Below are 24699 nucleotides of genomic sequence, written 5' to 3' on the forward strand. Positions count from 1 at the left end.
GTCACACCTGAGGACTTCTAACTCAGACCTCATTCTCCAGCAGTGTCAGGAAACAGGAATATCTGCCCTTTCCAAGGTGAACCATGTGACCACTACAGGCTAGAATATCCACATTGCAGATGCCACTGGAGATTGGCTGAGCCACATGTTTGGGGCAGCAGACAGAGCTCAGTCAGTTCTAATCCAATAAGGCACTAGGTAACAGAGACTTCTCAACACCCTGAAGAAGCCACATCATCTAGAACTATAGCTTCTAAGTTTATAGAATAAACGGGCTGAGGTCTCCTCTGAACTCCGGTACTGCCACTCCTCAGGAAATATTATACATAAGCCCTTTCATTTCAATCACGGGGGCAATTCAATCCCACAGTTCATTGAATGGAAGAGTGACTATTAACCTCTTGGTAAAAGAGCAAATCCAGGCTGAGTGCAGTGGCTCACACCTATAATCCCCGCACTTTGGGAGGCCAAGGTGGGAGGATCGCCTAAGCCTAGGAGTTTAAGACTAGCCTGGGCAACACAGCCAGACCTTGTCTCTACGAAAAATAAAATAATTAGCCAGGCGTGGTGACACACACCTGTAGTCCCAACCACTCGGGAAACTGGGGCCAGAGGATCTTTTAACCCCAGGAGTTCAAGGATGCAGTGAGCTATGATCACACCATTGTACTCCAGCCTGGCAAGGGAGTGAGACTCAAAAAAAAAAAAAAAAAAAGCAAGTTAAGACTGAATCCAGCTGGGCGCGGTGGCTCACGTCTGTAATCCCAGCACTTTGGGAGGCCAAGTGGCTAGATCACCTGAGGTCAGGCATTCAAGACCAGCCTGGCCAACATGGCGAAACCCTATCTCTACTAAAAATATAAAAAATTAGCCAGGTGTGGTGGCGCGTGACTGTAATCCCAGCAACTCGGGAGGCTGAGGCACAAGAATTGCTTGAACCCAGGACGTAGAGGATGCAGTGAGCCGATAATGCCACTGCACTCCAGCCTGGGCGACAGAGCAAGACTGTGTCTCAAAAAAAAAAAAAAAAAAAGGTTGGGCGCAATTGCTCACACCTGTAATCCCAGCACTTTGGGAGGCCGAGGCAGGTGGATCTCACGAGGTCAAAGAGTTTGAGACCATCCTGGTTAACACAGTGAAACCCTGTCTCCACTAAAAATACAAAAAAATTAGTTGGGTGTGGTGGCAGGTGCCTGTAGTCCCAGCTACTCGGGAGGCTGAGGCAGGAGAATGGCGTGAACCTGGGAGGTGAAGCTTGGCAATGAGCCGAGATCATGCCACTGCCCTCCAGCCTGGGCTACAAAGCGAGACTCTGTCTCAAAAAACAAACAAACAAAAAAAAAAGACAATGAATCCTGGAAAAGGGCGGACTCGGGACACAAAGCACTTGAGTCAGATTTACTAAGTAAGCATTTGCATGTCTGGGCAAAAAGGAAGGCAAAAGCAAAACAACTGCAAACTAATTTAAAGGCATTAGCCTCTTAAGTAATCTCAAAAACTGACAAGAGACTGGTTGTGGTAGCTCAAGCCTATAATCTCTGTACTTTGGAACGCTGAGGTATAAGGATCGCTTGTGGCCAGGAGTTCAACACCATCCTGGGCAACAAAGTGAGACCCCCTCCATCTCAAAAAATATATTGAATAAAAAAAACCAACTGATAGCAGTTCAAGAGGTTCAAGACTTTTCTTGCAGGCTTTTTTACTGGAGAAGAGAAGTGTGCTCATCTCTAGCCATGTTCAAATACAACTGAGCAAGCAGTGAAGGCAGACACCAAGGACGGAACCTGAAACACTGAAATGAGTTCAAAGAAGGGGCCTGGGATTGACTATTGCTGGGACAACGATGAGTCCTGATAGAGTCTTCCTATTATAACTGAAATAAGCACAAGACTCGCCCCTATTCCCTGACTGCCACCTCACTTTATATGAGAAGAATGTGTCCCAGGGCTGAGAAGCTGAGGATTCTTTAGTTTCATAGGCAGCACCGGGGTGGGGGGAGGTGGTAAAGCCCCGAGTGAATTCTAAAATGGTTCTGGTGGGATTTTTATAGGGACAGAGCCTAGGCTTCAGGCATCCCACAGGGCTGGCTTTAACTGATGAAACCTTGGGTCATCCCTAGGTTACTACCAAGCAAATATTATTCCAACACTGAACAACCTTGAAAGCAGGTGTCCTGTGGATAAGTGGAGTCAGTCATGTTTCCTTTCACACAGGCACAAAAATTGTCACCTGTAAGCTTCAGCTTCTATCATAAACAGGAACTGTGAATAGCATTTGGGGGTGGAGGGAAAAAAATTAGGTGATTAAGGTGCACATGCAGAACTGTCATTTTGGGAAACCTGAGAGTGCCATCAGCTCCCAGATGCTTTCCTCTCCACAAGCAGCCTGAAGCATTAGAAGCCATTCCTGGAGGCTGGTTCTGGTAGCTCACACCTATAATCTCTGCACTTTGGGAGGCCGAGGCTGAAGGATCACTTGAGTCCAGGAGTTTGAGACCAGCCTAGGAAATATAGTGAGCCCTCCCCTACAAAAAAATAAAAATAAAATAATTTTTTTTTTAAAGAAGCCATTCCTGCCTTGGCAGACGACCCTCAAGTTCATCCAAGAGAGCACTAGACTATAAGTCTGACAGAGCTGGGTATACCAGGCTAAGTCACTTTCAAGCAGTGTCTCACTGGCTCTGAAGAAACTAAGATCAAGAGAATTAACATGGGCAAGGTCACTCAGAGAGCTAATGATCAAGTTGAGACTAAACTTGAGTCATTCTGAATGCAAGGTGACTCCTCCTGTGTCCCTAGCTAACCCTCATTGGTTCCTGCATGTGAGATTAGTATGGTGTCACCACAGACTGCTAGTAACATGGAAACTGAAGTTATGGGCTAGAGGCACTCGTACCACACTGCATTGATGCACGCAGTAGAGAGGTTAAACTACAGCCTGTAATTTGTTGTTTTAGTATGAAAAGTGAGCAAGAGGCCGGGCATGGTGACTCACACCTATAATCCCAGCTCTTTGGGAGGCCGAAGTGGGCAGATCACTTGAGGTCAGGAGTTCGAGAGCAGCCTGGCCAACATGGTGAAACCCCATCTCTACTAAAAATACAATTACTAGCCAGACGTGGTGGTGCACACCTGTAATACCAGCTACACAGGAGGCTGAGGCAGGAGAATCGCTTGAACCCAGGAGGTGGAGGCTACAATGAGCTGAGATCGATCTACTGTACTCCAGCCTGGTCAACAGAGTGAGACTCTGTCTAAATAAAAAAAGAAAAGAAAAGTGAGCAAGGTTCTATTATTTCTGAGAAATAAGTGCTCAGGCCCAGCTGAAGATTCAGAAGTTGACGCTGCTTGTCCCCAAAACACTCACCTTGGCTCACTCAGATTACACAACAACCTGAGAAGATTGTTCCCTGGTGAGATCTATTTTTGATGACTAACAGGGCAGGCCAAGGCTGGTTCCAGCAGGGGAGGATGGCATACCCCAATATTCAGTGCCTGAAGAGAGACAATCAGACCTGCCAGACCTTAGTGGACAATGAAGCCAGGGGCTCCAGAGCATCCCTGTACCAAAGGGAGGTCACAATAGGGTCTGCACATCTCTATAGCATCCATTGCTATAGTAACTACAGAGAAATAGACTAAATCGTGTCAAGCATGTATTGAGTGTTTAAAATCTAAGCAGTCCTGGCCGGGGGTGGTGGCTCAAGCCTGTAATCCCAGCACTGTGGGAGGCCGAGACGGGCGGATCACGAGGTCAGGAGATCGAGACCATCCTGGCTAACACGGTGAAACCCCCCCTCTACTAAAAAATACAAAAAACTAGCCGGGCGAGGTGGCGGGCGCCTGTAGTCCCAGCTACTCGGCAGGCTGAGGCAGGAGAATGGCATAAACCCGGGAGGCAGAGCTTGCAGTGAGCTGAGATCCAGCCACTGCACTCCAGCCTGGGCGACAGAGCGAGACTCTGTCTCAAAAAAAAAAAAAAAAAAAAAAGGAGATCTTCATGATGAACCTCAACTCAAAGTCTGTGACCCTCAGTGTAAGCCATTTATTTATTTATTTGTTTTTAGAGACAGGGTTTTGCTCTGTCTGGAGTGTCCCATCTACTTAGGAGACTGTGGTGGTGTGATATTAGCTCACTGCAGTCTCTACCTCCTAGGCTCAGGCGATCCTCCCAATTCATCCTTCTAAGTAGCTAGGACTACATGTGCGCACCACTATGCTAATTTTAAAAAGTATTTTGTAGAGATAGGGTCTCAATATATTGCCCAGGCTGGTCTGGAACTCCTAGCCTCAAGGAATCCTCTCACCCTCCCTGTGTTGGGATTACAGTTGTGAGGTACTGCATCTGGCCCCTAGTATAGATTTGATGCTGCCTGTAGTGCTTTTCATGGAGACAGCGATATTTCCATTTCTTGCTTGAAAGTATATGGGGTGGCCGGGCGCGGTGGCTCAAGCCTGTAATCCCAGCACTTTGGGAGGCCGAGACGGGCGGATCACGAGGTCAGGAGATGCAGACCATCCTGGCCAACACGGTGAAACCCCGTCTCTACTAAAAAACACAAAAAACTAGCCAGGTGACGAGGCGGGCGCCTGTAGTCCCAGCTACTCGGGAGGCTGGGGCAGGAGAATGGCGTAAACCCGGGAGGCGGAGCTTGCAGTGAGCTGAGATCCGGCCACTGCACTCCAGCCTGGGCGGCAGAGCAAGACTCTGTCTCAAAAAAAAAAAAGAAAGTATATGGGGTTAGGCACAGTGGCTCACACTTGTAATCTCAGTACTTTGGGAGGCCAAGGCAGGTGGATCACAAGGTCAGGAGTTCAAGACCAGCCTGGCCAATATGGCGAAACCCTATGTCTACTAAAAATACAAAAATTAGATGGATGTGGTGGTGCGTGCCTGTAGTCCTAGCTACTCAGAACCCGGGAGGCAGAGGCTGCAGTGAGCCGAGATCATGCCACTGCACTTTAGCCTGAGCAACAGAGCGAGATTCTATCTCAAAAAAATAAAAAAATTATAAAAAAAAAAAGAAGGAAAGAAAGAAAAGGAAGAAAAATCTTGGAATTTCAAGCAAATATATATATATATATATATATATATACTTTTTGAGATAGAGTCTCACTTTGTCACCTAGGCTGGAGTGCAGTGTCAGTCTCGGCCCACTGCAGCCTTGACCTCCTGAGCTCAAGTGATCCTCCCACCTCAGTCCCCCGAGTACCTGGGACTACAGGCATGCAACACCATGCCCAGGTAATTTTTCGGTATTTTTTGTAGAGCTGGGGTTTCACCATGTTGCCCAAGCGAGTCTTGAACTCCTGAACTCAACCGATCCAATTGCCTTGGCCTCCCAAAGTGCTAGGATTACAGGAGTGGGCCACAGTACCCGGCCTAGCAAAATAAATTCTGCAAAAGACCTATGGGAAGATATCGTATTGTTTTAGTTTAACTCCTTCGAGGAGATCCCGAACAAGACTTAGGTGAAGGGTCCTCCAGTAACCGAGAATCAGGGATGGAAGACAGGACACACTTTTGTTTCTTTAGAGTGACTTATAAAAAGTAAAGGTTTAATTAGGTAACTGAAAATTTACTTTGTCCTGTGACAAATCTGATTTGCATTTTCATCTCATGACAACCAATCTCCAATCCAGGGTTTCTCCACTGGGGGCCAACTTGTCCCCCAAGGAACATGTTTGGAGATGTGGCAATGTTTGCAGACATGTTTAGTTGTCACAACTGAAAGACGGGAGTGTGCTACTGACAACAGTGGGTAGATGTCAGGGACACTGCTCAATGTCCTATAATGCACAGATAGCACACACATGCTTGCATGTTCGTACACACACACATACCCCACCGCCACAAACGATCCAGCCCAAATTGTCAACAGCACTAACGTTGAGAAACCCTGCTGGACCACAAAAGCAGTGTGCATTCAAAAGAGGACATGAGGCCGGGCGCAGTAGCTCAAGCCTGTAATCCCAGCACTTTGGGAGGCCGAGACGGGTGGATCACGAGGTCAGGAGATCGAGACCATCCTGGCTAACACGGTGAAACCCCGTCTCTACTAAAAAAAACAAAAAAACTAGCCGGGCGAGGTGGCGGGCGCCTGTAGTCCCAGCTACTCCAGAGGCTGAGGCAGGAGAATAGTGTGAACCCGGGAGGCGGAGCTTGCAGTGAGCTGAGATCCGGCCACTGCACTCCAGCCTGGGCGACAGAGCAAGACTCCGTCTCAAAAAAAAAATAAAAGAGGACATGAGTCTAATACCGCTCTCATCCCTTCATCAATTTACAGAGACGAGATTGTTAGTCACCTTTATCAAATAATCCTTACATAGATTTCTGAGGTAACTAAATTTCCACCAAAAAAACAGAAGAGGCTATTAAAGGCCGCTTGGCACTGCCCACAAATGACAATGAAAAGGGTTACAGTACCTTCCTGGGAATAGACCTTATTTGTATGTATTTGGATCTCTGGAAGTTAAACATTTAAAACAAACTCAGTAACAAAGCCAGGCAGGCTGAAGCCCCTGACAGAAATGTGTTTATTGACTTCTTTGTGGGATGGAACACAAAACTGGGAGAAATTTCATTATCGTTTATCAGTCTGGTATCTGACTGCTAAGAAAGCTAAGAATCAGGAGAACTCTGCAACTAGCTAGCTGTAGGACTTCCTTGGAGCTCCAATGAGTCATTTCTCAGTGAACTGCAGGGAGGATGGCTTTGAACAGGAAGCAAAGCAGGAAAGGCTGTGGGCCTCCTATACCCTGCTTCAGTCAGAACAGCTCCCCTATTCCTTGCTATTATTTTCTCCAAGAAAAAGATTGTGCTGCTTCTAAAAATAAGATCCAAAAAACAACATTAAGTGATAATATTGTAGGCCTGATATTACATCCAGAGCTACCTAAGTAAGCCTTTTATGATCCTAGCACTTGTATCTTGTTACGGTATGTATCTGTTTATATGTTTGTTTTCCAGATTACAGTTCATTTATCTTGGCCTCCTATTGCCCAACTACACATCAATCAGGGTTTGCTGACTGAATGAATCATTTCCAGAATACAAGGTATTCTAAAAATTGAGGCATTCTCAAAGTGTTGATGACAGAGGGCAATTAAAGGTGAATCTCAGGTATAAGAATAAGGGGCCAGGCGTGGTGGCTCACGCCTGTAATCCCAGCACTTTGGGAGGCCAAGGTGGGTGGATCACGAGGTCAGGAGATCAAGACCATCCTGGCTAACACGGTGAAACCCATCTCTACTAAAAACACAAAAAATTAGCCAGGCATAGTGGCGGGCACCTGTAATCCCAGCTATTCAGGAGGCTGAGGCAGGAGAATGGCGTGAACCTGGGAGATGGAGCCTACAGTGAGCAGAGATTGCGCCACTGCACTCCAGCCTGGGCGACAGTGTGAGACTCCGTCTAAAAAAAAAAAAAAAGAATAATGGGGCAGGTGTGGTAGCTCACACCTATAATCCCAACACTTTGGGAGGCTGAAACAGGAGGATCACTAAGGCCAGGAGTTCGAGACCAGCCTGGGCAACATATAGAGATCCCTGTTGCTACCTCCCCCCAAAAATTATAAAACTAGCTGGATGAGGCTGGACGCAGTGGCTCACACCTGTAATCCCAGCACTTTGGGAGGCCAAGGCAGGTGGATAGCTTGAGTACAGGAGTTCCAGACGAGCCTGGGCAACGTGGCAAAACCCCATCTCTACAAACAATACAAAACTTAGCTGAGCATGGTGGCACACGCCTGTAGTCCCAGCTATCTGGGAGGCTGAGGTAGGAGGATCACTTGACCCTGGGGTTGGAGGCTACAGTGAGCCAAGATCGTGCCACTGTACTCCAGCCTATGTGACAGAGCAGGACTCTGTTTCAAATTTTTTTTTTTTTTTTGAGACGGAGTCTCGCTCTGTTGCCCAGGCTGGAGTGCAGTGGCCGGATCTCAGCTCACTGCAAGCTCCGCCTCCCCGGTTCCCGCCATTCTCCTGCCTCAGCCTCCAAGTAGCTGGGACTAGAGGCGCCTGCCACCTCGCCCGGCTACTTTTTTTGTATTTTTTAGTAGAGACGGGGTTTCACCGTGTTAGCCAGGATGGTCTGGATCTCCTGACCTCGTGATCCGCCCGTCTTGGCCTCCCAAAGTGCTGGGATTACAGGCTTGAGCCACTGCGCCCGGCCTAAAAAATTTTTTAAAAGTAAAATAAAATTAGGTGGATATGGTGGTGAGGGCTTGTGGTACAAGCTACTCGCGAGGCTGAGGTGGATCACTTGAGCCCATGATATGCCACTGCAGAAGGAAGGAAGGAAGAAAGTAAGGGACGAAGGGAGGGAGAAAGGGAGGGAGGATGATGGCTGCCTAATGACTAAATACTTGGTGAAAGATGAGAATGGCCCTGTTGGGGGATCAAGCATTTGACGCTTAGTGCTTGAGTAACTCACTGTTTCATATATGAAGGGAAAATGCTGCATTACATTGGTCTTAAACTGGCTTCCTTACATTCCACAGATATGACTACTGAGAGCGTACCTTTTAGATTTTGTTTTATGGTCTCTGAAAGCCTGATTGGTAGCATAACAGTGTGTTACTTGCCGCCCCCCACCCCTTTTTTTTTTTTTTTGAGACGGAGTCTTGCTCTGTCGCCCAGGCTGGAGTGCAGTGGCCGGATCTCAGCTCACTGCAAGCTCCGCCTCCCGGGTTCATGCCATTCTCCTGACTCAGCCTCCCGAGTAGCTGGGACTACAGGCACCCGCCACCTCGCCCGGCTAGTTTTTTGTATTTTTTAGTAGAGACGGGGTTTTTTTTTTTTTTTTTTTTTTTTGAGACGGAGTCTCGCGCTGTCACCCAGGCTGGAGTGCTGTGGCCGGATCTCAGCTCACTGCAAGCTCCGCCTCCTGGGTTCACGCCATTCTCCTGCCTCAGCCTCCCGAGTAGCTGGGACTACAGGCGCCGCCACCTCGCCCGGCTAGTTTTTTGTAGTTTTTAGTAGAGACGGGGTTTCACCGTGTTAGCCCGGATGGTCTCGATCTCCTGACCTCGTGATCCACCCGTCTCGGCCTCCCAAAGTGCGGGGATTACAGGTTTGAGTCACTGCGCCCGGCCTCTTGCACCCTCTTTATATAAAGAAATGTATACCAGCCTGGGCAACATGGCAAAAACCCTGACTCTACAAAAAAAACTACAAAAATTAGCTGGGCGTGGTGGCACATGCCTGTCGTCCCAGCTACTCAGGAGTCTGAGGCAGGAGGACTGCTTGAGCCCAGGAGGTGGAGGTTGTACTGAGCCAAAAACGCACCACTGCACTCCAGCCTGGGCGACAGAGTGAGATCCTGTCTCAAAAAAAGAAATGTACAGGCACACTTTTAACTGTCATGGTGGCAAATGCTTGCAAGCCTTCTCCACTCAATGCATACACAAACCACTGACTCCTTGATGTCTACATCTGTGAAAAATATCCAGTGTCCCCCAAGTTGTCCTTAGAGTCTGGGTTTCATAGCAGCAGCAAGGTCTCTTCATATTGTTCTCTAGGGAAGGCGTCAGCCACAAAAAGGCAACAATTATACAACTTTGTAACAAGCCCACATCCTGTATCTACCCACATTTTGGAGGAAACACCAAGGACTTAGGTTATCATTATTGCAAAGGAAAATGCTACAGTTATCATAATTTACTGAAAAAAAAAGAAAAAAGAAAAAATCAAAAACCCCAGCAGTTTGCTGTAAAAACTGAGTAACTTCCTGTTACAATCTTCTCCAATGGGGCAGCACTCACAACTATACATATTAAAGTGAAGTTTAATGTCCAAGAGTTTAATTCCTTTAATTCCCAAGAGTTCCCAGAACTGGTCAAACATCATTATCTCCATTAATCATTATTCAGAGGAAATTCAAATAGCCCAGAACGTCAACTACTGACTGAGGACATGATTAGGCAACAATGAATGAACAGCTTCAGAAAAAAGCAGAGAAAATGGAAAAGGCAGCTGTCCAACAGCTCAGGCGTTCTCCAAGCCCGTGAGAGGTATACTCAAGCCTTTTTTTTTTTTTTTGAGATGGAGTTTCGCTGTTGTTGCAGCAAAACAATAGAGTGCAATGGCGCAATCTTGGCTTGCTGCAACCTCCGCCTCCTGGGTTCAAGCGATTCTCCTGCCTCAGCCTACTAAGTAGCTGGGACTACAGGCATGCACCACCACATCCAGCTAATTTTGTATTTTTAGTAGACACAAGGTTTCTCCATGTTGGTCAGGCTGGTCTCGAACTCCCAACCTCAGGTGATCCATCCGCCTCGGCCTCCCAAAGTGCTGGGATTACAGGTATGAACCACCGTACCCGGCAACATCTGGCTAATTTTGTATTTTTAGAGGTCAGGCTGGTCTCAAACTCCTGATCTCAGGTGATCCACCCACCTTGGCCTCCCAAAGTGCTGGGATTACAGACATGAGCCACTGTGCCCAAACTTTTTTTTTTTTTTTTTTGAGATGGAGTCTCGCTCTGTCGCCCAGGCTGGAGTGCAGTGGCCGGATCTCAGCTCACTGCAAGCTCCGCCTCCCAGGTTTATGCCATTCTCCTGCCTCAGCCCCCCGAGTAGCTGGGACTACCTGCCACCTCGCCCGGCTAGTTTTTTGTATTTTTTAGTAGAGACGGGGTTTCACCATGTTAGCCAGGATGGTCTCGATCTCCTGACCTCGTGATCCGCCCGTCTCGGCCTCCCAAAGTGCTGGGATTACAGGCTTGAGCTACCGCGCCCAGCCTTTTTTTTTTTTTTGAGACAAGGTCTTGCTGTGTTGCTCAGGCTGAAGTGCAGTGGCTCAATCATAGCTCATTGCAGCCTCAACTCCTGGGCTCAGGTGATACTTCCAACTTAGCCTCTGGAGCAGCTGGGACTACAGGCATTCACTACCACGTCTAACTAATTAAAATTTTTTTTGTAGAGACAGGGTCTCACTATGTTGCCCAGATTGCTCTCCAACTCCTGGGCTCAAGCGATCTCTCTTTGGCCTCCCAAAGTACTGGGATTACAGTTGTGGGCCATGATGCCCAGCCTCAAGCCTTTTCTCAAACAAAACCCTATACACATGGCCAATACATAAAGGAAATAAGTGAGCTTCCATACTTAAAAATGAGGAGAGAAAGAGAAAGGAGGGTCAAAAGGGACTGAGCTCCGCTCCTCAGTCGCCTCAGGACCTCGAGCTTGGCTTACTTTGCTCAGCTATGGTCTAGGAGACAAAAGATACTGAATTAAACATTTGCTGGCTACCATTTCCCACTATCTGTGCTAAGTGACCAGTGGCTCTGGGCACGGTCTCTTATTATAGGCCTGTATGCCCAAATCAGCAGTGGGAAGCTGGGCCTGGATTAGCCATTGTTCCCAGACCTGACCTGCCCAGAGCTTTCTGGCTACTGGGCCAGAGCTCCATCTACTCTTCCACACATCATTTCCAGTTGCCCACTAGCTCCTTGAAAACTTCATGACCTTCCAAAAAACCATGTAGTTTCTGTGTCTTCAATTCACCTCATCCCCAGCATTGGTACTGAGCTCTAACCCTGTATTAGGGACAGGCACATACTCTAATCAGCTGTCCTTGACTAAAGGCAGACCTTGAGCTCTAAACACTTCTGCCTCATCCACACCAGCCAGTTAAGTTGCTGCGGCCTCAGCAGTCCTCTCCTAGGAACCAGATTAGACCGCTGCTAACACATGGGGACACGCTGTCCTTTGGACAAGTACTCAGGCAAGTCCCTTGACAGTTGGTGTTTGGTAAAAGGCTGTTTGTTTATAAAGGAATGTCCTAGGGTTTCTGTCTTCAATCTACTCAAATACTTTTTTCGAACACAATGTGTGTTCAAAGACACAAATTGAGAGATGTGTACTTCTGAAGATGGGAAGAAAGGTTATCTGTCAGGACAATCCTTATCCTTTTTTTTTTTTTTTTTTTTTGAGACGGAGTCTTGCTCTGTCGTCCAGGCTGGAGTGCAGTGGCCAGATCTCGGCTCACTGCAAGCTTCGCCTCCCAGGTTCACACCATTCTCCTGCCTCAGCCTCGCGAGTAGCTGGGACTACAGGCGCCCGCCACCACACCCGGCTAGTTTTTTGTATTTTTAGTAGAGACGGGGTTTCACACTGTTAGCCAGGATGGTCTCGATCTCCTGATCTCGTGATCTGCCCGCCTCGGCCTCCCAAAGTGCTGGGATTATAGGCATGAGCCACTGCGCTCGGCCCTTATCCTGTTTTTGGTTGCAAATCCCTTTCACAATCAGAGCAAGGCTTCAGATTCTCTCTCCAGGACAATAGTATGGTTTTAAAACATTGCCTGTGGCCAGGCATGGTGGCTCACGCCTGTAATCCCAGCACTTTGGGAGTCCAAGGTGGGTGGATCACCTGAGGTCAGGAGTTCGAGCCCAGCCTGGCCAACATGGCGAAACCCCGTCGCTAACAAAAGTACAGAAATTAGCTGGGCATGGTGGTGGCAGGCACCTTAATCCCAGCTATTTGGGAGGCAGAGGCAGGAGAATCGTTTGAACCCAGGCGGCAGAGGTTGCAGTGAGCCGAGATTGAGTCATTGCACTCAAGCCTGGGGGACAAGAGCGAGACTTCTCTCAAAAACAAAAATAAAAACAAAAACAAAAAAAATCAATCCCTGTTCTAAAAGGAGTCTATCAGTGACATTCTCTTTTTATGGGTAAAGTTTTCAGTAAGACCCTGAGTGCTCTAAGAAAGGTTTCTTCTTTCTTTGGCCTCCTTCCTTCTCTTCTCTTCCTACTCTATCTTAGCGAGTTCAGTGCAAGTTCTCCCGTTTTCTCAATTTCTCCACTCTAACTTCCCCGGCCTCTCAAAACTCTCATAAACCTTACAAAGTGATTTAGTAAAATCTTTGTGTCTTCCCAAAGTTACTACCAGCTCCTAGTAAACAAAGACTGTGCTTGGTTTGCTGTTGTATATGCACATCCCCTGTGGGCCAATACTCTGCACACCTTAGAGGCTCAATACAGTACAGTCAGCCCTACATATCCATGGGCTCTGCATTTGTGGATTCAACCAACCTCAGATTAAAATTATTCACAAAAAGGCCTGGCATGGTGGCTCACGCCTGTAATCATAGCACTTTGAGAGGTGGAAGTGGGTGAATCACTTAAGGTCAGGAGTTCAAGACCAGCCTAGTCAACATGATGAAACCCCGTAATCTGCTAAAAATATAAAAATTAGTCGGGGGTTGTGGCAGGCACCTATAATCCCAGATACTTGGGAGGCTAGGGCAAGAGAATCGCTTGAACCCAGGAGGCAGAGGATGCAGTGAACCAAGACTGCACCATTGCACTCCAGCCTGGGTGACAGAGCGAGATGCCGACTCAATCAACCAATCAATCTTCGGGGTGGGGGGGGGAACAAGATGGCTGCATCTGTACTACACATGTACAGACTTTTTTTCTTGTCATGATTACCTAAACAATACAGTATAACAACTATTTACATAGCACTGTATTAGGTATTATAAATACAGATGATGTAAACAATACAAAAGATATGTATAAGTTATATGCAAATTCTATACACCATTTTATATAAGAAACTTGAGCTGGGAATGGTGGCTCATGCCTGTAATTCCAGCACTTTGGGAGGCCGAGGCAGGCAGATCACCTGAAGTCAGGAGTTCGAGACCAGCCTGGCCACCATGGTGAAACCTCATCTCTACTAAAATTACAAAAATTAGACAGGCGTGGTGGTGCACACCTATAATCCCAGCTACTCCGGAAGCTGAGGCAGGAGAATCATTTGAATCCGGGAGGTGGAGGTTGCAGTGAGCCAAAATCGCACCACTGCACTCCAGCCTGGGCGACAGTGCAAGACTCCATCTCAAAAAAAAAAAAAAAAGAAACTTGAGCATCCTGGATCTTGGTACCCTTGAGGGGTCCTGGAACCAATTTCCACAGATACTGAGGGGTGACTATATATACCTGTCAAATGGCCTCATATTACTGTTTCTTGATCCTTCTACCTTTAGATATTTGGACTTGAATGTGTTGCCTCCTTTAAAATGTGGGCATATAGGCCGGGTGCAGTGGCTCAAGCCTGTAATCCCAGCACTTTGGGAGGCTGAGACGGACAGATCACGAGGTCAGGAGATCGAGACCATCCTGGCTAACACGGTGAAATCCCGTCTCTATTAAAAAATACAAAAAACTAGCCGGGTGTGGTGGCGGGTGCCTATAGTCCCAGCTACTCAGGAGGCTGAGGCAGGAGAATGGCATAAACCCGGGAGGCGGAGCTTGCAGTGAGCTGAGATCCGGCCACTGCACTCCATCCTGGGCAACAGAGCGAGACTCAGTCTCAAAAAAAAAAAAAAAAAAAAAAAAAAAAAAATTGGGGCATATGAGGCCCGGCACCGTGGCTCACACCTGTAATCCCAGCACTTTGGGAGGCTGAGGCGGGCGGACCACTTGAGGTCAGGAGTTCGAGACCAGCCTGGTTAATATGGTGAAACCTCGTCTCTACTAAAAATGCAAAAATTATCCAGGTATAGTGGCGCACATCTGTAGTCCCAGCTACTCGGGAGGCTGAGGCAGGAGAATCGCTTGAGCCCAGGAAGCGGAGGTTGCAGTGAGCTGAGATAGCGCCACTGCACTCCAGCCTGGGTGTCGCAGCAAGACTCCATCTCAAAAAACAAACACACAAAAAGATGTACAGCTATATTTCATCTGCACCCTAGGTTCCTAGCACAAAGCTCCTGAAACTTTTTTAGATGGGGGCACTAGGAGAATCTTTCGTTCTGATATTGGTCTTTAACCCCAGTTCCTGACACAGAGCTTCTAAAACTTTTGTAATTTCCTAAATCCCTTGGAATTTCCTGGGTAATAGGAGCATCTTGTTTTGTTTTGTTTGAGACAGAGTCTCATTCTGTCACCCAGGCTGTAGTGCAGTGGCACGATATAGGCTCACTGCAACCTCTACCGCCCAGGTTTACGCGATTCTCCTGCCTCAGCCTCCTGAGTAGCTGGGATTACAGGTGCACACCACCACATCCAGCTAATTTTTTGTGTATTTTTAGTAGAGACAGGGTTTCACTATTTTGGCCAGACTGGTCTCGAACTCCTGACCTCATGATCTGCCTCCCAAAGTGCTGGGATTACAGGTATGAGCCACTGCACCCAGCTGGTAACAGAAGCATCTTTTGTTGTAAGTAAGTAACTCTTGGCAGGCTCCTAGATAGCCTCGGGATAGGGGCTGATTGCCTGGGGAACCAACTATGTGATTAGAGGGTGGGAACTTTCAGCTCTACCCACTTAATCTCAGGGGAGGGGAGAAGGTCTAAAGGTTGAATTGATCACCAATGGCCAATAATGTATTCAATTATGCCTTTGTAATGAAGCCTCCATAAACAAACAAACACAAACAACAAACCCCCCCCCCCCAGGGTTTGCATTAGCTTCAGGATAGCTGACTACATGAAAGTTCCAGAGAGGGCGTAGAAGCTCCATGCCCCTTCCTACATGCCTCACCCTATACATGTCTTCCATCTAGCTATTTATCTGTATCCTTTTTTCTTTTTTTCCACTCTGTTGCCCAGGCTGGATGGAGTGCAGTGGTGTGATCTCAATTCACTGCAACCTCCGTCCTCAGGGTCCAAGTAATTTTTCTGCCTCAGCCTCCCTAGTGGCTGGGATTACAGGCATGCACGACCACGCCTAGCTAATTTTTTTGTATTTTTAGTAGAGATGGGGTTCCACCATGTTGGTCAGGCTGGTCTCAAAGTCCTGACCTCAGATAATCTGCCCTCCTTGGCCTCCCAAAGTGCTGGGATTACAGGCATTAACCAGCACGCCCAGCCATCTGTATCCTTCTTAATATCCTTTAGAGTAAATGGGTAAATATAAGTGAAGTGTTTTCCTGAGTTCTGTGAGTCACTCTAGCAGATTAATCAAACCTGAGGAGGGACTGTCAGAACTCTCAATTTATAGCTGGTAGGTCAGAAGAACAAGTGACAATTTACTACTTGTGACTAATGCCTCAAATTGGGACAGTTTTGTGGGACTGAGCCCTCAACCCGTGGGATCTGACACTATCTCCAGATAGAGTGTGTCAGAATTTAACTGACTTAGAGGACACCCCGCTGATGTGTCTACTAGAGAACTGCTTGGTGTATGGGGAAACAACTCCCGTATATCTGGTGTCAGAAGTGTTGTGTTGAGTGACTGTGGGAATAGAGTAGGAAAAACACTTTGGGTTTTTTGCCTGTCTCAAATAACTAGAAGAGCCACAAGCGAAGACAGAGAAGCATAACCTACAGCAGCTAGTTTCTCAGCACAGCACGTTTTTCCCCTTCTGGGTCCACTTGCCTTTTTATAAACACAAAAAGTCTTACAAAGCAGGACAAATGTGACACTGAGCACAGACATTTGAACATTTTGCTAGAGGAATGGAGTTTTTAAAGTTATATTCTAATTAGTGGGATACCTGCTATTACCAAGCAGACCGAAGGCCTGACTTTCCCTGTGCCCTTCCTACATAAAAAGAAGGGAGTAAAGATTTAATGTCTTTGCCGGGCGCGGTGGCTCAAGCCTGTAATCCCAGCACTTTGGGAGGCCGAGGCGGGCGGATCACGAGGTCAGGAGATCGAGACCATCCTGGCGAACACGGTGAAACCCCGTCTCTACTAAAAATACAAAAAACTAGCCGGGCGAGGTGGCGGGCGCCTGTAGTCCCAGCTACTCGGGAGGCTGAGGCAGGAGAATGGCGTAAACCCGGGAGGCGGAACTTGCAGTGAGCTGAGATCCGGTCACTGCACTCCAGGCTGGGCGGCAGAGCGAGACTCCGTCTCAAAAAAAAAAAAAAAAAAAAAAAAAGATTTAATGTCTTCTAGGTAGACGTTGGAGGACCACCCAGGCCACACTTCACTAAGTTTGCTTTTTCATCAGCCTTCAAACACTACTATTCACACTCAGCTTTGCTCATTTATTCCTTCCCTTCTCCCTCCTGCCCTCCTCCAGACTGCCACAGAGATAGTTCAAGGTGACAACAGCTCCCCTGCAGCAGCACATAGTGGTCTTGCCAGACACAACAGCAGATCAAGTAACTACTGAAGATGATGGCTACACTTGGACAGGTGACATTACATTATCAACAAATATTTATCACCTTCTTCAGTATTGTGACTACAAAGAAGGATAAGATCTTCTGTGCGTTAAGTACCTTCAATCTAGAGAGTTAGGTGGAAAAATAAAAAGATAACATAAGGTGTACCATTTTATAAATATTAATTGTGCAATACAGACAACTGTGTTAAGACAGAGCTTTATGTTCCCGACTTTCCAGAACAATTCTGATTTCAAATATCCTGTTCCACCTAATTCTTTCAGTACACCTGTATGCTCAGACAATGACATGTGTTTGGCATAAAAATTATGATCATCACAGCTACTTATGAGGCCAGTCAGTCAACTAGATTAACTAAAATCAGGATGGCATTATAATACCAGATTGTTTCAATCACACTAGTACCTTCTCGCAGCCTTAGCACAGTGCTTTAATAATAGGCCCTCTATCTCAGACATGTCAACATAAGCAAAACAAAAAATAGTAGGCCTGGCGGGGCACGGTGGCTCATGCCTGTAATCCCAATACTTTGGGAGGCAGAGGTAGGTGGATCACCTGACATCAGGAGTTTCAGACCAGCCTGGCCAACATGGTGAAACCCTGTCTCTACTAAAAATACAAAAAATTAGCCAGGCGTGGTGGCAGGTGCCTATAATCCCAGCTTCCCCAGAGGCTAAGGCAGGAGAATCGCTTAAACCTGGGAGGTGGAAGTTGCAGTGAGCCAAGATCACGCCACTGCACTCCAGCCTGGGTGACAAGAGTGAAACTCTGTCTCAAAAAAAAAAAAAAAATAGTAGGCCCTTAGCCGGGCACGGTCGCTCACACCTGTAATCCCAGCACTTTAGAAGGCCCAGGTGGGTGGACCACTTGAAGTCAGGAGTTTGAGACCAGCCTGGCCAACATGGCGAAACCCCATCTCTACTAAAAATACAAAAATTAACTGTCGTGCTGGCACACACTTGTAATCCCACCTACTCGGGAGGCTGAGGAAGGAGAATCACTTGAACCCAGAAGGCAGAGGTTGCACTGAGCCAAGATGGCGCCACTGCACTCTAGCCTGGGCGACAGAGCAAGACTCCGGCTAAGAAAAAAAAAAAAAAGGCTGGGTGCTGTGGCTCACGCCTGTTAATACCAGCACTTTGGGAGGCCGAGGAGGGTGGTTTGCTTGAGGTCACGGGCTGGAGACTAGCCTGGCCAACATGGAGAAACCCCATCTCCACCAAAAATACAAAAATTAGTGAGGCATGTTGGTGCATCCCTGTAGTCCCAGTTACTTGGAAGGCTGAGGCAGGAGAATTGCCTGAACCCCGGAGGCAGAGACTGCAGTGAGCTGAGATCAAATTACTGCACTCCAGCCTGGGTGAGAGAGCCAGACTCTGTCTCAAAAAAATAAAAAATAGGCCGGGCATGGTGGCTCAAGCGTTAATCCCAGCACTTTGGGAGGCCGAGACGGGTGGATCACGAGGTCAGGAGATCGAGACCATCCTGGCTAACACGGTGAAACCCCGTCTCTACTAAAAAATACAAAAAACTAGCCGGGCGAGGTGGCGGGCACCTGTAGTCCCAGCTACTCGGGAGGCTGAGGCAGGAGAATGGCGTAAACCCGGGAGGCGGAGCTTGCAGTGACCTGAGATCTGGCCACTGCACTCCAGCCTGGGCGACAGAGCGAGACTCCGTCTCAAAAATAAATAAATAAATAAATAAATAAAATAAGAAATAAAAAAGCTGGGCGCAGTGGCTCATGCCCATAATCCCAGCACTTTGGGAGGTCGAGGTGGGTGGATCACCTGAGGTCAGGAGTACGAGACCAGACTGGCCAACACAGTGAAACCTCATCTCTACTAAAAATACAAAAATTAGCCAGGCATGGTGGCATACAGCTGTAATCCCAGCAACTCAGGAGGCTGAGGCTGGAGAATAGCTTGAACCCAGCAGGCTGAGGTTGCAGTGAGCTGAGATTGTGCCACCACACTCCAGCCTGGATGACAGAGCAAGACTGTCTCAAAAAAAAAAAAAAAAAGGCCGGGCGCGGTGGCTCATGCCTATCATCCCAGCACTTTGGGAGGCCGAGGCGGGAAGATCACGAGGTCAGGAAATCGAGACTATCCTGGCTAACATGGTGAAACCCCGTCTCTACTAAAAATACAAAAATTAGCCGGGCGTGGTGGCGGGCGCCTGTAGTCCCAGCTACTCGGGAGGCTGGGGCAGGAGAATGGCGTGAACCCGGCAGGCAGAGCTTGCAGTGAGCCGAGATCGTGCCACTGCACTCCAGCCTGGGCAACAGAGCAAGACTCCGTCTCAAAAAAAAAAAAAAAAGAAGAATAAGAAAAAGGCAGGCTGGGTACAAGACACCAGTCTGTTATGCCATTCTTCCCCACAGCCTTTTTAAAGTTACTGAGAACTATGACAGTAATTAGGCCTATGATACTCCTGGGAAGGAAACGAATCTACTTGTGAAACAAAAATTAATTGTTTCCCTAAGCCAAGCGAAGAGAATATCCACTTCGTTGGCCTCTGATATACACACTGACAGCACAGTTCACCACACAACAATCACCTCTTCTGGCATCCCTTTCCTCAGGTATTCTATTCACTTACCTCTCTATCTTCCCTGCTAGTCCACTCCCTCCTCTTTCCAGCCTGTGCCTTAGACAAGGACCCCAAAGAATAACCTGAGAAACTCCAAAAACAGGTTCCCAGTCATAATCCCAATTTTACCAAAAAAGAAAGGTTTGGAAACCCCTTAGATCAACAAGCAGCATCCAAAGACACCAAAAACTTAGGCTCACCAAGTATTAACTTCCTGCCTCAGCCTCCCAAGTAGCTGAGATTATAGGCATGTGCCAGCATCGCACTTATTGTTCAGTCTAATATAATTTTTTTTTTCTTTGAGACCAAGTTTCGCTCTTGTCGCCCAGGCTGGAGTGCAATGGCACGATCTCAGCTCACTGCAACCTCCGCCTCCTGGCTGCAAGCAATTTTCCTTCCTCAGTCTCCCGAGTAGCTGGGATTACAGGCTACTTTTTGCAAGGTTAATTTTTGTGTTTTTAGTAGAGACACGATTTCACCATGTTAGCCAGGCTGGTCTCGAAATTGCAAGGCTAATTTTTGTATTTTTAGTAGAGACGGGGTTTCAACATGTTAGCCAGGCTGGTCTCGAACTCCTGACTTCAGATGATCCACCTGCCTCGGTCTCTCAAAGTGCTGGGATTACAGGCGTGAGCCACCGCACCCAGTCTAGGTCAAGTTTTTAATCTCTTTTCTCTCCAAGGAGTTAGAAGCTGAATTTCAAATTTTACACTGAAATACACAATTCTAATTTTCTTTTTTTTTTTTTTTGAGACCAAGTTTTGCTATTGTTGCCCAGGCTGGAGTGCAGTGGCGGAATCTCAGCTCACCACAACCTCCGCCTCACAGGTTCAAGTGATTCTCCTGCCTCAGCCTCTCAAGTAGCTCAGAATATAGGCATGTGCCACCATCCCCAGCTAATTTTTTTTTTTTTTTTTTTAAGTAGAAACAGGGTTTCTCCATGTTGGCCAGGCTGGTCTCTATCTCCTGACCGCAGGCGATCCATCCACCTCGGCCTCCCAAAGTGCTGGGATTACAGGCGTGAGCCAATACGCTGGGCCCACAATTCTAATTTTCAAAGTATATCGCCCTCCTGGAGGAGTGATATTCCAGTTTTGGGTGCAATTCTGATGTAGAGCCCAAATGTCCTGTGAAGAGAGTCAGCTGTTAAAAGGAAACAAAAAAAAAATCAAGGTAGCTCTAGCTGTCCAATTTTACAAGTTTTCAACAGATTTGATGAGGGGTGAGCTAAAGGCAGTCAATGCTTTATTGTCTGTTAACTCATTGGCACTGGCGTTTCTAGAGTTGCTCATGTTCCCCCTTTTGGTGACTCACAGCATTTCAACATGTTGCCACAGCAAAGGAAAAAAGGAAATCAAGTCAGACAATGGAGGAATCACAGGATTTCCCTCTTCACATCCCCATTTAGATGAGGTCATTCAATGAGTGTGTGTGTTTCCAAGGCTCCACAAATTCCCACACCCTCACCAGTGTTTAAACCTAAATGTTGTATCTGATAACTTTTTCTAATTTTACCAACTAAACTTTTATATGTCTTATTTAACTGTGAACTCCTGGTAAGCACAAATTTTGTCTTGTGATATTTATTTTTTCTTTTTTGAGACAGGGTCTGACTCTGTCAGCCAAGCTGGAGTGCAGTGATGCGATCTCAGCTCACTGCAACCTCCACTTCCTGGGCTCAAGTGATCCTCCAAAATCAACCTCCCCAGTAGCTGGGATTACAGCCACGCGCCACCCTGCCCATTTAATTTTTTGTATTTTTAGTAGAGACAGGGTTTCACCACGTTGACCAGGCTGGTCTCTAAGTCCTGACCTCAGGTGATCCGCCTACATCGGCCTCCCAAAGTGCTGGGATTACAGGCGTGAGCCACCCTGCCCAGCCTAAGCTGAGTTTTAACACTGACCTCGTTTTCACGTGGAAAAATGATCAACTCGCAAGGCTTTGCAAGGGGCTGAGAGGAGAAGGCTTCCTCCAGTGGAAAGTACCATGCAGTGCTTTTTTTCTTTTTTCTTTTTTTGAGATGGAGTCTCGCTCTGTCACCCAGGCTCTGCCTCCTAGGTTCAAAGGATTCCTGCCTAAGCGCCCTGAGTAGCTGGGATTACAGGCATGCCCCAACACCTCAGGCTAATTTTTGTATTTTTAGTAGGGACGGAGTTTCACCATGTTGACCAGTCTGGTCTCGAACTCCTGACCTCAAGTGATCTGCTTGCCTTGGCCTCCCCAAAGTGCTGGAATTACAGGAGTGAGCCACTGCACTGGCCAGCGTTTTTTTCAATCACACTCCACCTTGTCTGGTTTATAGCACCATCAACAAAACAGTATGTAAGGATGGACAGCCACAGGCCACGACAACCGGCTCATCAGAAGCGATTTTTTTAAAATGGAGTCTTGCTGTGTTGCCCAGGTTGGAGTGCAATGGCGTGATTGGTAGCTCACTGCAACCTCCGCCTCCCGGGTTCACTGCAATGGTAGCTCACTGCAACCTCCGCCTCCCAGGTTCAAGCGATTCTCCTGCCTCAGCCTCCTGAGTAGCTGGAGCTACAGGCTCACGTCACCACGCCCGACCGATTTTTGTATTTTTAGTAGAGACGGGGTTTCATCATGTTGGCCAGGCTGGTCTCGGACTCCTGACCTCAGGTGATCCACCCGCCCCGGCCTCCCAAAGTGTTGGAATTACAGGCGTGAGGCACCGCCCCGGCCCAGACGCGATTTAAATGGCATGACACAGGCAGGCCACGTGCAAAGACGGCAAGGAGGTCCTGGCAGCTTTTGCAGGGCAATTAATGCACCCAGAGCACTGCGCTCAGAAGGTGACAGGTAAACCCGTGTCCGGACTAACCGGCTGCCCCTACAACTGATCCCTCCCAGTCCGACTCTACTCCAAGCTGTACCAGGGTTCACTTGTGAAGTCACGACACCCACTCAAGCGGCACTTCCTATACAGATAAGGGCACTGGAGGAAGGGCAGAGACCCGGCCAGTGCCAACAGCCCGGGAAGCCGCTAAGCCGGGCTCCAATCTCTGCCAGCATCCCCTGTCAGCACCGCCGGCGTCCCCAGCTACGACCCGGGGGGTCACCTCGCCCAGCACGGCCGTGACGCTGGGAGGGGGTGGGCCCAAGGGGGACGCCAAAGAAAGCCGCTCAGGCCTCCCCGCGTCCCCGGGGAGACGATTCTAGAGAGCCGCGTCCGGGGTTTCGCCCTCCCCTGACAGCCCCTCCATGCCCGTCTTCGTCCTTCTGCCCGGCCTCACCCAGTTTCCGGCCTGCCGGGTCTCCCCTCAGACCCGCGCCGGGGACGCAGACGGCTGTGGCCTAGCCGAGCCCAGGTCCGAAGGCCTGGACCGAGGCAGTGCCCGCGAAGGACGCGGAGCGGTGCGAGGAGCCAGGCGGAAGGAAGGCCCTGGGGGGGCGCAGACAGCTCACCTGCCGCAGGTCGCTGTGGCCCGTACGCCAGCCTCCACTCAGCTTGCCCGTCAGCGACTCCCTCAGGCGCCGCAGTCCCCGCAGCCCAGCGGACTGGCGCGAAGGCCGGTGCAACGTCTGCACGCAACGCGGGGCGGGGCCTAGGGAGGACACGCCCCTTGTAGCTGACACGCCCTTGCGGGGGGCGGGAAGCGGAGCATGTGGTTTTCTCCAGGTCTTTAGACGCTGCAGGCTCAGGCTCTGCTCAGCGGGGTAAGTAGGGGTGCTTCGGCAGGGACGCTACTGTTCACAAGAGCCGAGGTGTGTGAGGGTGCCTCAGGGCTGAGCACTTTTCTTCCGCAGTGTGGTTTAATCCTTTTACATCCACTCAGTGATGTAAGAAATAGGGTTGTCAATCGTGGCACCACCCACTTGGTCACTTGCCAATGCAATCTGCGAAACTGAGTCTCAACTCCGACACATCGGTTACCAGTCTTGTATCTGATCTCCCTGTTGCATTATGGGCATTCTTCAAACAGCAGCCAGAATGACAGAATGATTTTTTTTTTTTTTTGGGACGGAGTTTTGCTCTTGTCACCCAGGCTGGAGTGCAATGGCGTGATCTCGGCTCACTGCAACCCCTTTCCCCCGGGTTCAAGCAATTCTCCTCCTCAACCTCCCGAATAGCTGGGATTATAGGCACGTGCCTCCACAGCCGGCTAATTTTTATATTTTTAGTAGAAACGGGGTTTCACCATGTTGGCCAGGCTGGTCTTGAACTCCTGACCTCAGGTGATCCACCCGCCTTGGCCTCCCAAAGTGCTGGGATTACAGGCGGGAACCACCGTGTCTGGACTTTTTTTTTTTTTTGAGACAGGGTCTGGCTGTGTCGCCCAGGCTGGAGTGCAATGGTGCAATCAGAGTTCTCTGCAGCCTCGAACTCCTGTTCTCAAGCCATCCTCTTGCTTCAGCCTTCCAAGTAACTTGGACTAAAGGCATGCACCACCACGCCAGGGAATTTTTTACTTTTTATAATCCTAGCACTATGGTAGGCAGAGGCAAGAGGATTGCTTGAGTGCGGGAGTACAAGACCAGCCTGGGCAACATAGGAAGACCCCATCTCTACAAAAAAATTTAAACATCAGTCTGAGGTGGTGGTGTGTGCCTATAGTCCCAGCCACTTGGGAGGCTGAGGTGGGAGGATTGCTTGAGCCCAGAAGTTCCTAGGCTGCAGTGAGCTGTGATGGTGCCACCTTACTCCAGCCAGGGCAACAGAGTGAGGACGTGTCTCTTCCAAAAAAAAAAAAAAAGTCACGTGTCTCTTCCAAAAAAAAAAAAAAAGTCAGAGATATGAATATGAATACATAGCTCAGATAGGACGCAATGGCTGATTGCTGTTTTGTTTTGTTTTGTTTTTTTGAGATGGAGTCTCACACTGTCGCCCAGGCTGAGTGCAATGGTGCAATCTTGGCTTACTGCAGCCTCCTCCCCAGTTCAAGCAATTCTCCTGCCTCAGCCTCCCAAGTAGCTGGGATTACAGGCGCCTGCCACTAGGCCCGGCTAATTTTTTGTATTTTTTTTAGTAGAGACGGGGTTTCACTATGTTGGCCAGGCTGGTCTTGAACTC

General features: G+C 48.3%; 1 protein-coding gene across 3 annotated transcripts in view; it reads right to left on the reverse strand.

Moving 5' to 3' along the window:
- Nucleotides 1–23244, reverse strand: part of HMOX2 (heme oxygenase 2) — a 35513-nt gene extending 12269 nt beyond the window's left edge. Inside the window, exon 1 of one of the 3 annotated variants that reach the window (XM_033235880.1) lies at nucleotides 23094–23244. The gene's annotated coding sequence lies outside the window, so the exon portion shown is untranslated. Of the gene's footprint in view, nucleotides 1–3366; nucleotides 3495–22921 lie in introns of those variants that run through there. The other 2 variants (XM_033235883.1, XM_033235882.1) reach the window with 2 other exon arrangements.
- Nucleotides 23245–24699: the final 1455 nt, after the last annotated feature.

The sequence above is a fragment of the Trachypithecus francoisi genome, unplaced genomic scaffold (assembly GCF_009764315.1).
Source record: "Trachypithecus francoisi isolate TF-2019V2 unplaced genomic scaffold, Tfra_2.0 Lachesis_group15, whole genome shotgun sequence".
In the NCBI taxonomy this organism is placed as follows: domain Eukaryota; kingdom Metazoa; phylum Chordata; class Mammalia; order Primates; family Cercopithecidae; genus Trachypithecus; species Trachypithecus francoisi.